This window comes from Psammomys obesus, unplaced genomic scaffold, assembly GCF_907164565.1.
Source record: "Psammomys obesus unplaced genomic scaffold, mPsaObe1.curated_primary_1811, whole genome shotgun sequence".
Classification (NCBI taxonomy): Eukaryota; Metazoa; Chordata; class Mammalia; order Rodentia; family Muridae; genus Psammomys; species Psammomys obesus.
The window spans coordinates 2,983,599-2,994,481 of record NW_026593947.1 but is presented as its reverse complement, the minus strand read 5'-3'; the positions used below and the strand labels follow the sequence as shown (position 1 = coordinate 2,994,481).

The following is a 10,883-nucleotide window of genomic DNA, read 5'->3' as shown; positions in this document are numbered from 1 at the left end:
CACACACACACACACACACACACACACACACACACACACACACACACTGGCCTAAGCTCTGCTTCCAGGACACAGAGCTGGCAAGGTGAGCCCTCAGCCCTCCTCCCCTCACCTGCCAGCCTTGCCCGCCCTCACTGGCTTAACATCCCCTCCGCCCAGGCTTATTCAACACAGAACCAGGAGCTGCAGCACCACGCTGAAAGGATGGATTTAGAAAGCGCCAATGAACCAGACGCACGGCAGCCACCAGACATGGCCCTGATTTAACTGCCCTAAAATTAGTTGCAAAGCAGTTACGGGGACCAAGTGATTGCGTCAGAGCCCCCGGCTGGCCAGCTGCCAGCCTGGAACACACCCACCACTCTCTCCAGCGGGGAAACAAGACTTTGGCACCCAGCCAGTTTCGGAGCCCGGAGCCCGTCAAGCAAGCTTTGCTGTTAACGTTTCCTAACGCAGTGACAAGGTGGCCACAGTCTCTCCGGCTGCATCTGCGAGGGTGTTATTCTCTTTGTTGAAAGCGTTTATTCTTTGGGTGAGTACAGAACTGTGGATGAATCCTTTTAAATATTTAAATGCCTGGAATTTATTTAGGGCTTCACATTCAGCTGGCTTCAACAAAGATTATGCAAATGCAGCAAAGTAGAAATGAGAAACAAAAACTGTTTCCCTCTTCTACTTCTTTTAATCTTGGCAGAGGTTTTCAGAGCTGGAGAAATGGCCTCTGAAGGGCCGCCCTCCTGGGCTGGGCTGTTCTCACAGGCAGCTCAGCCGCGCTCAACCTGCCCCAGCTCTCAGGACACTAAGCCAGCTGCCTCCACCTCTCCTCACCCCAGGCCCATCCTTCCCTTCAGTCCACGCCTCTTACTATGTCCATGGCAGCTAGGGTGCCCAGGACAAGACAGAGCACCACAACTGGACCCTAGAGAGCCAGCTTTGACATACTCAAAGCTCTGAAGATTCAGGAAAAGCACACTTCTCATCAGAATACAGTATCTGTAACGGGGAACAAACCCATTGGCTTCACTGACTTCCCGAGCAGGAGCTGAAGATGTCACTCAGTCGATAAGGAGCTGGCCAAGACAGCATGAGGACCTGAGCCGGAGACCCTGTACCCCAACCCTCCACCATAAGCCTCCCAAGGTGCTATATGCTTGTGATCCCAAGGTGGTGACAACAGAGCCCTGGGGGGCCCGGGACAACCAGCCCAGCTGAATCAACAAGTCCGAAGCCGATGGGAGACGCAGCCCCAAAGACCCAGGTAAGATGGTCCCTGCAGAGCACTGGAGGGTGTCCTTGGGCCTCCAGAGGTGTGTGCACACACCTGCATGCACAGATGCACGTGTAGACACACACACAGTTTATCAAGGTACTGATTTACAAGGGAGGGGTGAGGAAGAACAGACACCAAACACTCACATACAACTGTCTGAAGCCTGCCTTGCTCGTGCCCCGCTCTCCATTCTCCTGCAGTCTCACTCACGCCTACTCAGAACCTTTAAGACGGAAAACAGACCCTGGCTCATGGAGAATGCCTTAGACGGGCTCTGAAGGAGAATCTGGTAACCAGCGGATGCCCCTGGTATTCACATGCGATGGCTGGTCCCTCAGCCAGCTCTGCTCCTAGCATGAACGGGAAACGAGCCTCAGATCCCACACAAAACAGCGAGCACTGCTCTGCTGGACATGAAGGCAGGACCACTGCGAGGTAGGTTAAGCTGCAGCTGCAGGGCTCAGCAGCACTGCGCTCTCCGCACAGGAGGCCCGGGGTCCCACCTGGCACCACACACGCCAGGTGCCGAGGAGCACATCTGGGTCCCAAGGATCGGATTGGAGGCTGCAGAAGGAGTTCAAGACCAACCTGGGCTATATGACACCTCGTCTCAAATAAAAGCAAAACAGGGTAGAGGTGCCTGTCATATTGAATCATTAATAACATCCCGATGGACTTTGCCAGTCTTGAGTTAAGAACACACAAGCAAGGGTGCGTGCCCACAATCTGCAAACGTTCAAACATACCCACTGCTGGCAGGAATTTTAAAAGACAACAGAGTGCTACAACTCAGCTCATTTCCCTCCAGTCATCTGTCTCAGTCCAAGCCAAGGCTGCCAAGAGCACCTAGCCTCCCCCTCAGCCTCTGAGTGCTGGGCCTACCCTGGGGGACCAAAATTACACTGAGAGAGGTGGCCCACCAGCTCATGGGGAGTGGGTGGCAGGTGGGCCTCCCCCAATGCCTCAGTACTGTGGGAGCAGCCTCAGCAGTCTCCCTGGATGGCAGAGCCCTGCCCACCTCTCAGCAGGACTCCCCCCCCCCCCCCCCCCCCCCCCCCCCCGCCTGCAGCAGCATCTCCAGAGCTCCATGGCAGCCACTTCCTGTGAACCTGGGAAAGATGCAGGAGGAAGTGGGAAAGGCCACTTAGGATGAGTCACAGTGGAAGCTACAGCTTATTTCAACAAAATTTAAGACCCAGAAAGTTCTTTCATGCCCAGACTCACAACTGCAGTCATTTAACCATGGTGGCCAGGACCCACTGTTATGGCAAAAACTTCTGAAGCACAGGGGACACAGCAGGGAGGCCCCACCCACAGATAAGGATGCTCTGGGGAGGAGTCACAGGGGCAAGTGCACATCAGGAGAGATGCGCCCTGCCAGGACAGTGAGGTAGTACAGCGGCTGGCTGGGAGCTGTCTTCCTGTACCCACTGCCCTGCAGCTCAGGGCTGGCAGACTCTCCTTGTCCCTAGGAGCAAACACCTGGTAGGAAGTAATCCGGGGGAAGATGGCTTGTGGCTCACAGTTTGAGAATACCAGAGCAGTGGAACATGCAGCAACTTGCTTTCCTCTCTGCGGGATCAGGAAACAGGAGCTCAGGCTGGTCCGATGGGCAAACACTGAAACTGTTACTGTGGAAGATGAGGCTCTCGGGCATGTAAAGCACGATGTATAGCCAGGGCGTGGATGGTCACGGGAGGCAGGTGCCCACACTGGCAGCACAGTGCCTGCCTTCCTGCTCTGGGGCATGTTTTGAGTTCGGGTACTGTGGGACCATGGATTCAAGCATATTGGAACAGCTTCTCCCATGCTGACACCGAAAGGCCAGGCCCCACTGGCCCACTTTGTCCGGCCCCCTTCCTAAAAGTTCTCAAACAACATCTGGGGACCAAGTGCTCAGCACCAGCCTCTGGGGACATCTCACCCTGAGCCATAACACAAGGAGCCAAGCCAGGGACAGGGCACGCCACAGGCCCCTTCTGTCATACAGAGACAGAGCGACACTGTGAGACAGCGCTCGTTACACGCTTCTGACTGTCTCCTGTGCACAGGTAGGTGGTAGCCACTGGTTCTGTGCAGGACGTGGGTATGACCGTGTGAGGCTTCCTCTGCAACCCAGCTAAGCCAGAAACACCCCGAGGAGGAAAGCACCCCCTTCCCCGCGCCCAACCAAGGATCTCACACAGTTCCAGGGACCCAGAAGAGACAGCACATACAACACAGAGCCCATAAAGAGTTACCATGGACCCAGGAAACCCGCTTCCTTACAGGAGGGCATTCCGGGGGAGGGGAGAGGAGGAAAGAGAAAATGCTTCCATGTCCACTCACTTTTAAGAACATCTTTCTTAAAACTCTTTTTTTGCTCATATTTGATGATGTTCAGGACATCTGGGCATGATAAAGCACACGTGTGCGCGCTGAGGTCTAGCACAGCACATAGAAATATGCGTGTACTTTATTTTAGTTTCGAGACAGGGGCTCCTATGGAGCCCTAGCTGGCCTGAAACCTGCCACGTAGGCTGGCCTTGAACTCACAGAAAGCCACCAGCTTCTGCCGGCCTCAGTGCTGGGATCAAAGGCCATATCCACTATGCCCAGCAGCACATATGCGCACACAGAGACACATGCATACGCACATGTCCATGCATTGTGTGCACACACACGAACACTCAGAGAGCTGACTGTGCAGTGGAAAGCACTATACTGAACCCTCTACAGAACAGCCGTTGCTTGGGGGCCTAAGGCATTGAACACTTGAAACAGTAGTGTTTACCCTGGATGAACAACCAAAACAGTCGTTCCTAAAATCCCTTATTACACATTTCAAGAGTTCTGTGGCCCGGAACTATTCCGGAACCACCGTTCCTCAGGAATCAAACTTCAAACACGCCTGGGAGCACAGAGAAGCTGGCACTGTGCTGCCAGCATGGCAGCGGGTACAGCACACCTCCCAGAAGTCCAGACAACAGATCACTGGGTGTGCCCGAGAGCCCACATGCATGGGCCTACATCCAAACACTGATGCTTTGCTCTGGCCTTTTAACTGGGGCTGTGAAGGCGCCTGGACCCCAGCTCTGAGGCAGGGGTGTGAGTCACGGCTGTTGACGGCTGAGAGCTGACTGTGCAGTGGAAAGGGCCTGCAGACCCTCCTCCAGGACAGCCACTGATTCACTGGACAGAGGGGCATAAGGAGGCCGTCTCACAAGCGGAGACCTGAATAGACAGCGCCAACCTCACTGCACTTACAGTCACCTGCTGGCAAGGCGCACGCCTGGGTGAGTGTGTGAGGACAGTTCCGGTGCACTGACTGGGAAGCGAGACCTTCCATGAAGGAGGGTGGCCATCCCATGGGCTCGGCAGGCTGAATGACAGGGAAGCAGGAGAGCCTGCTCCACAGTGGGCCCTCCACTCTTTGCTTCCTGCCCGCCATGCCGTGAGCTGCTGGGCTGTGACAGTTGATACCTCTGAAACCGTGAACACAATCAACTCGCCCTGCTTTGTGTCTGGTATTTGGCCTTGGCAGTGAAAAACTAATTCACCTACTCTGCGCTGCTGACTTCACCACAGTTAAAGGGGCATTCCTTAGAGGGGTGGCAAGCATGCAAAGCGGGAAACGCAAACAGAGCTCAAGAAGCCCCTACGGCTGAGGGATAACGGTGCAGGAGGAGACTGCGCTGAATGGTTACAGTCAGTGGGATCTGGAATCTTGTCACCCAAGGGACCAGCCTCTCAGCATGGCTGTGGGTTTCTAGACTCGCGTGAACTCAAGTGCATCTTCAGAGCATCCCACGGCCGGGGCCCACGCTGCAGGAGGAGCAGAGTGTGAGCTGGGCACCAGCGCCCCTCTCTACCTTCCTGACCGCAGCCTGCCGTCCTGCTCTGCCTTTCCGCCATGACGGACTGTACCTGCACGCTGTGAACCCGAGAAGCCCTCCCTTTCTCACGCTGCCTTGTCCACAGTAAGTGTAACCCACACACGCACTACCCAAGAAGAGAGCGGGGAACAGCGGCTCCTGCCCTCGATGCCTGAGCAAGACCATGCAAATCCGAGCACAAGACCCATGCGCAGCACCATCGTTTCTTCCCTGAGCTTTCTGTTGTCCTCCCAACACCACAGGGCTGGCCACCGGTCAGGGCCAACCGGTGAGTCAGTCATGGAGCATACATGTCCTAATCACTAACGACAGTGAAGCAGGCCCAACCAGGGCACACTAAAACACGGCGCTTCTGACCCAGAGTGCCTGTCAGCAGAACCTGCAGAGCAAGTCAGGCGCCATCTTTCACAACAACCTGTGGGAAGGGGAAAGACTCAGCCGGTCACACAGGCACACACACCTGCACGAATCCCTGGCTTCGAGAACATGATTCCCAGAACGCCCAGCAGGGAGCCCTGTGGCTAAGGATCACACTCTGGGTGCCATGGCAACGTGCCTAATCCCCAGGGCGCAGGGACGCGTCTAAAGGGTGCAGTGCACATTCTTTCTTAACGTGTTTATTTAGCGGAGGGGCGGCATGCGGGCTGTGCTGCGTGTGGAGGTCGGAGAGCAACTTTCAGGGGTTGGTTCTTTCCTTCCTTCACGTGGGTCCCAGGCTCAAACCCAGCCAGACATGGGGACAAGCATCTCCACTCCCCGCCCCAGGCAGCACTCCTTTGAGAGGAATGGCAAAGGTGATAACAGCACCAAATTCCAGAATACACTCCAGGAAGAGCTAACTCCAAGGGAACAGTGTGGCACAGTGACTGTCACAGGACAGGACAGTAGCACCTGTGTGAGCCCCTGGCGCACAGCAGGACAGTAGCAGGGCCAGCCATGAACACAGACAGAGCAAGCAGGCCCGGGGCCTCAGAACGCCCCGCTCTACTCTGTGTGCTCAACGCCAGGCAGAATGAAGGGCTCTGGCGCCTGGGCTCACTGTAACAAGCTCACGGCAGAGATGAAATGTCTCTCTGGAGCTGGGGTTCTCAGCCTGTGGGGTCACATATCAGATATTTCCATTACAATGTCTAACAGCAGCAAAAGCACACTCATGAAGGGACAACGCGTAACTTTATGGTGGGGTCGCCACACCGTCACCTTGAAGAGGAGCAGTACGGGCACAGCATTAGGAAGGCCGAGCGCTCTGCTGGAGAGCATTTGTTCTGATGGCCCCAGAGAGGTGACATTACAATGAACAGGGAGCTCAAGAAACTTCCAAACGTCAGGCCTGGTGGTGCAGCTCTGTCTTCCCTCCCCTTGGAAAGCTGAGGCTGAAGGACCCCAAGTCAGTTCAAGACTCTCATAGGCTAGTAAATGAGCTCAAGGTCAGCCGGGGCAACTTGTTTTGTCTCGAAATAAAAGCATTAAAAGAAGAGCAGGTTTGACTCAGTGGCAGACTCTAGCGCGTGTAAAACCAGAGTTCAAGCCCAAGCACTGCAAATAAAAATCTAGAACTTTTGGGTGCTGAAAACATCGAAGAGTGGTATCCTACCCCATGTCCACAGGCCCTGCCAGATAACTACTGCCTTTGGAAGCGAGCTGAGTGGGGCTGGTGGGGTGCCTGGCTCAGTGCACCTGCCTGGTTGTGCTCAGGCCACAGGTTCAGTTCTCAGTGTGGTCAGGAACCCCACGGTGGGATCTAAGCCCCAGAGAAATGTGGGTAAGGTGGGCTGTGCTCTAAAACAATCCTCAGCAGCGTTCTCACTGTCCTATGAAAAGGGAAGAGGTGTGTGTGGGCAGAGGGGCATGTGTGAGGTACCTAAACGCTCTCTCCAGTTAAGTCTGTCTGTCTGTCTCTGTCTTTCTCTCTCTCACACACACACTCACACACACCATGAAGGGCCTGACCCAATACACATCTCTTTTGGTGTTACTTTCTTCTTCTCTTCTCTTTTGAGACAGAGTCCCAACTCTGTAGTGCAGACTGCCCTCAAACTCGTAGCAATCCTCCTGCCTCAGCCTCCCCGGCACTGGGATCACAGGTAAGGGCTGTATCTAGCTTTATGTTATCTTGATTAAATACAAGGATAATAGTTAAAATGGCTACAGTTAATTTAATTAATATACACAGGCATACTTAAATAATGTGCTCAGGGTAGCAATGTCAAATGCATATAAGTCTAGCATCCTAAAATCTGCTTTTGTGTTGATTTTGTGAGACAGCATCCCAAATAGCCCCGGCTGTCCCTGTACTCTTTATGTAGGGGGGGTAGCTTTAACTCCTGATTTTCCTGCCTGCTCCCCAGTGCTGGGCTCAGCAGAGTACAGAGTGCTTGGTCTCATTTTCTACATTTTTACAGATGATGGGAACAGTGTAAAGCTTGAAGTCCTTTCTGGCACTGAGATGCTGATATGACAGTCACGCCCGCTCCCAGCCTGTCTCCCTTCCCCTTGCTCAGTTTTCTGCATAAAGCTGCAGAGGAAACAGGTCTCAGGAGCAGCCAGCACTACAGAGGGACTCCGGCAGGAAGGAAAGCCCCGCAGCGCCAGCTCTGACCTCCTCCAGCTCTTGTCACGCCTGTCACTCTGAACTCAGAGGCCATCACACCAATTTACCCATGAAGTTGGGAGACATCTGAACTCCCAGCGCGTGGTTACCTCTGCTTAGAAAGGGTTGTAGCTAAATGCAATTGGCAGGAAAAGCAGTTCCTGAGTCACTGATTTCAAAGGTAAGCCTAGGAACTATAAATCCATATAAGGACGCTCCCCATACACAGACTTACAATACACGGAATCTAGCAGAGCTCATAATCATGGGAAGTCGAAACCACCCTGGCAGGCAGACATTTCTTTGCTCTAATACGCGTATCTTAAACAATGAAGAAACAACAAGGGCTGGCAGGATGGCTCAGCGGGTAAAGGCCAAGCCTGACCTCAGTCCCAGAAGCCCACGACGGAAGAAGAGAATCAACTTCTAGAAGGTGTCCTATGACCTTCACATGACCATGCCATGCACACATACAGACACACACACTTAAAATGAAATGAAAAAAGAGAGAAAGGAACCTACAGTTTTGGAGTCAAAAGGAACTTTGTCCAAAATCACCTGGGAACTACAGAGAGGTTCCCCCTCAAGGTTCCTACCCTTCTTCCTTCTCACCCAACAGAGAAATGCCATGTGATACAGGAAGAAAATCTGGAATGTGGTTCTTCTGTATTCTTTAAGGACTGACTTCATATTTCATTCAAGTTAACAAGCACAGGCCCCGTTTTCCTCAAATCCGCTGTGTCTTTGCGAAGACCTGAAGCCACCCCAGGCAGAGATGAGAAGGTCACACAGTCAGTTCCAGGCTGCCTAAGGCTGGGTTCAGCAACCACTGCTGGGCAAAGGCGAGGGGCTGAGCCAAGTGAACGGAAGCACAGTTCCCAGGCCAGTTGTGAGGCTGAGCACAGCACCGTGGAGCCATCTGTGCTAACGCTTCCTAGATTTCAGAAACAGATGTCAGATCTAACCAACTCCCCTTTCATCTCAGGTGAACAGGATTCCCCAAGCTACAGAAAGGTGACTGAGCCCGGGCATCAAACAGCCCATGCCAAACGGTACCAGTGCGTGGGGGGTGGGGGTGCACCTTCCACAGCTTTGACCAAGATGATAAAAAATTACGTAGCACAGAAACTAATGCTCTTGCCGAAAGCCTAACGCTTTCCAACATCAAAACCCTGTTCTAAAAATCATGCACTCCAGCCAGACAGCGCAGCTCCCAGGCCCGGCGCCCAGCGGGAGCTCCACCCCCACCCCCTAGCGCTCCACTTGCTCTCTTCATCCTCTGGAGCAATTGTCTACAGGGCTTCCTCGCCCCATCTATAGGTGGCAGGTGGGTACTGAGGATCAGGACCTTCCCCACTTCCCAGATGTCTGCCTAGTTGGGGCTTTTCCCCTTCAGCTATTTATGAATGCATTCTAATTTAGAACATACAGATTTAACGTGTCATATTTTAAGCCAAGCAAGAAACACAAGAAATGACAACTGTAAAGCCAAATTCCAATTTCTTCAGCTAATAAGCCTGCCTACCAGGGCAAGAATTGGGCTCTCTCTCAGGGTACTTCTGGAACAAAAGTACTGAAGGTGAGTTGGGGTGTGTCAGGGCACACCTGTCATCCAAGCCACCCATGAGGCAGGAAGAGCCCGAGTTCAAAGCCAGTGTGAGGTCAGCCTGGGCAGCTCGGTGAGACTATCTGGGAGTGGTAACAGTAGAGTGGCGACTGTTTGAGGTCGCAGTAAGTGGGTCTGGGAACGGAGCTCCGTGAGGGGTGTGCAGCACACCCAAGCTTCTCCGTTTATTCCCAACCCACCGACCCCCACAAGCGGAGGGCTCCGCGGTGGCCGCTGGATCGCTTAACCAGAGACAACTGTAGTGATCGTTAAAGAGCTGTGCCGGGAAAGAAGAACCAGATCTCCTCAGGGGAGAAGGAAACGGAGAGGGCCATGACACAATCCTCGGTATGACTCAGGCAGACGCACTGGACTGAGGATCTTCCTCCAACGCTGCCGGTCAACCCTCAGGCAGGAACAGCCCTGCATGCACCCAAAACTGAAGATGACTGTTCTTTCCTGCAACAGATCCCATCTGTGCCTGTTCCTGAACCCTCAAACTAAACCCAGCCACGGGTAAACAGCACAGGTAGAAAGCCAAGCGTAATCACCAAAACCTACCCAAGAACTCTGCATTCTCCAAATAACTCAAAACGCGATGCAGAGCCGGGCAAAGCGAGCTGCTCCGTCATATGTGCCTGTAGGTGGTAAAGATCAAAGCCCACTTTCCCGTATTTGCAAAGCCAGCCGGTTTAAGCCGTGTGGGGGAGCGCTACATTCCAAACAAAGCAGCAGTTTGGGATACTTTCTTCCTTTCATTCCAATTTGTAAGACGTTAAATAAATAAATAAATCCCAGCAGAGACTGCAGACGCAGGAAACTCAAGTGGGCAGTGGACTAAATGCCTGTCATAAGAAAGCCATCTAGTGTTAAAGTTTAGAAGTGAAACCGCAGACAAAAGGAACGTTTCTGGGACTATTTTGAAGTTCCTGGGAGAACCAATGAGAATAACCAAGGCGCCCGTTTCTCCGGGGATGACTCGGTTTGGGGGTGCTGTTCATCTCGCCCTCTTCTCTCGGGGCTCACTCTTCCTCCTTACCGCCACCCCATCCACACCGAGTCAGCTCTAAGAAGAACCCAAAGCGCCTACGACCTGCTCTGACCAAAACCAGGTATCGCCGGGCCGGTTGCTGAGGGCGCACTTGCTGTCCGCTCCCCCGTGCTGGCGTTGGCCGGGACTGAGTTAACGTAGCCGGAGCCGGTCGGTGACGACAGACGTCTCCCCGCGGGTGACGCCAAGTTGTCCCCGGCTCTCGCCCTCGGGGAGGTGAGCCGAGGCTGGGTCCCCGGTCCTGCGGCCGGGCTGCGGCGACCGCGCCGGCGCTGCGGCTCGCTCCCCGACCGCGGTCCGCACCGCGGGGCCGGAGCCCGCGCGTACAAAGGAGCGGGCGCCCCGGGGGAGCGGCCCGCAAGTTGAGCGCAGCCCGGCGGGTCCGGTCCCCGCGCCCCGCGCCGGCGAGCGCGCCCCGCACCCCCCGCACGCACCTCCGAGCGGCGTCCTCTGGGCCCCGCCAGGGCCGGCGCGCAGAAGCCGGGGCCTCG

The 10,883-nt window shown here is 54.4% G+C and overlaps 1 protein-coding gene across 1 annotated transcript in view; it reads right to left on the bottom strand.

Annotated features, from left to right (window-relative positions):
- Positions 1-10,883, bottom strand: part of Sipa1l2 (signal induced proliferation associated 1 like 2) — a 140,547-nt gene extending 129,664 nt beyond the window's left edge. The window contains exon 1 of the mRNA XM_055617545.1: positions 10,827-10,883. The gene's annotated coding sequence lies outside the window, so the exon portion shown is untranslated. The remainder of the gene's footprint in view (positions 1-10,826) is intronic.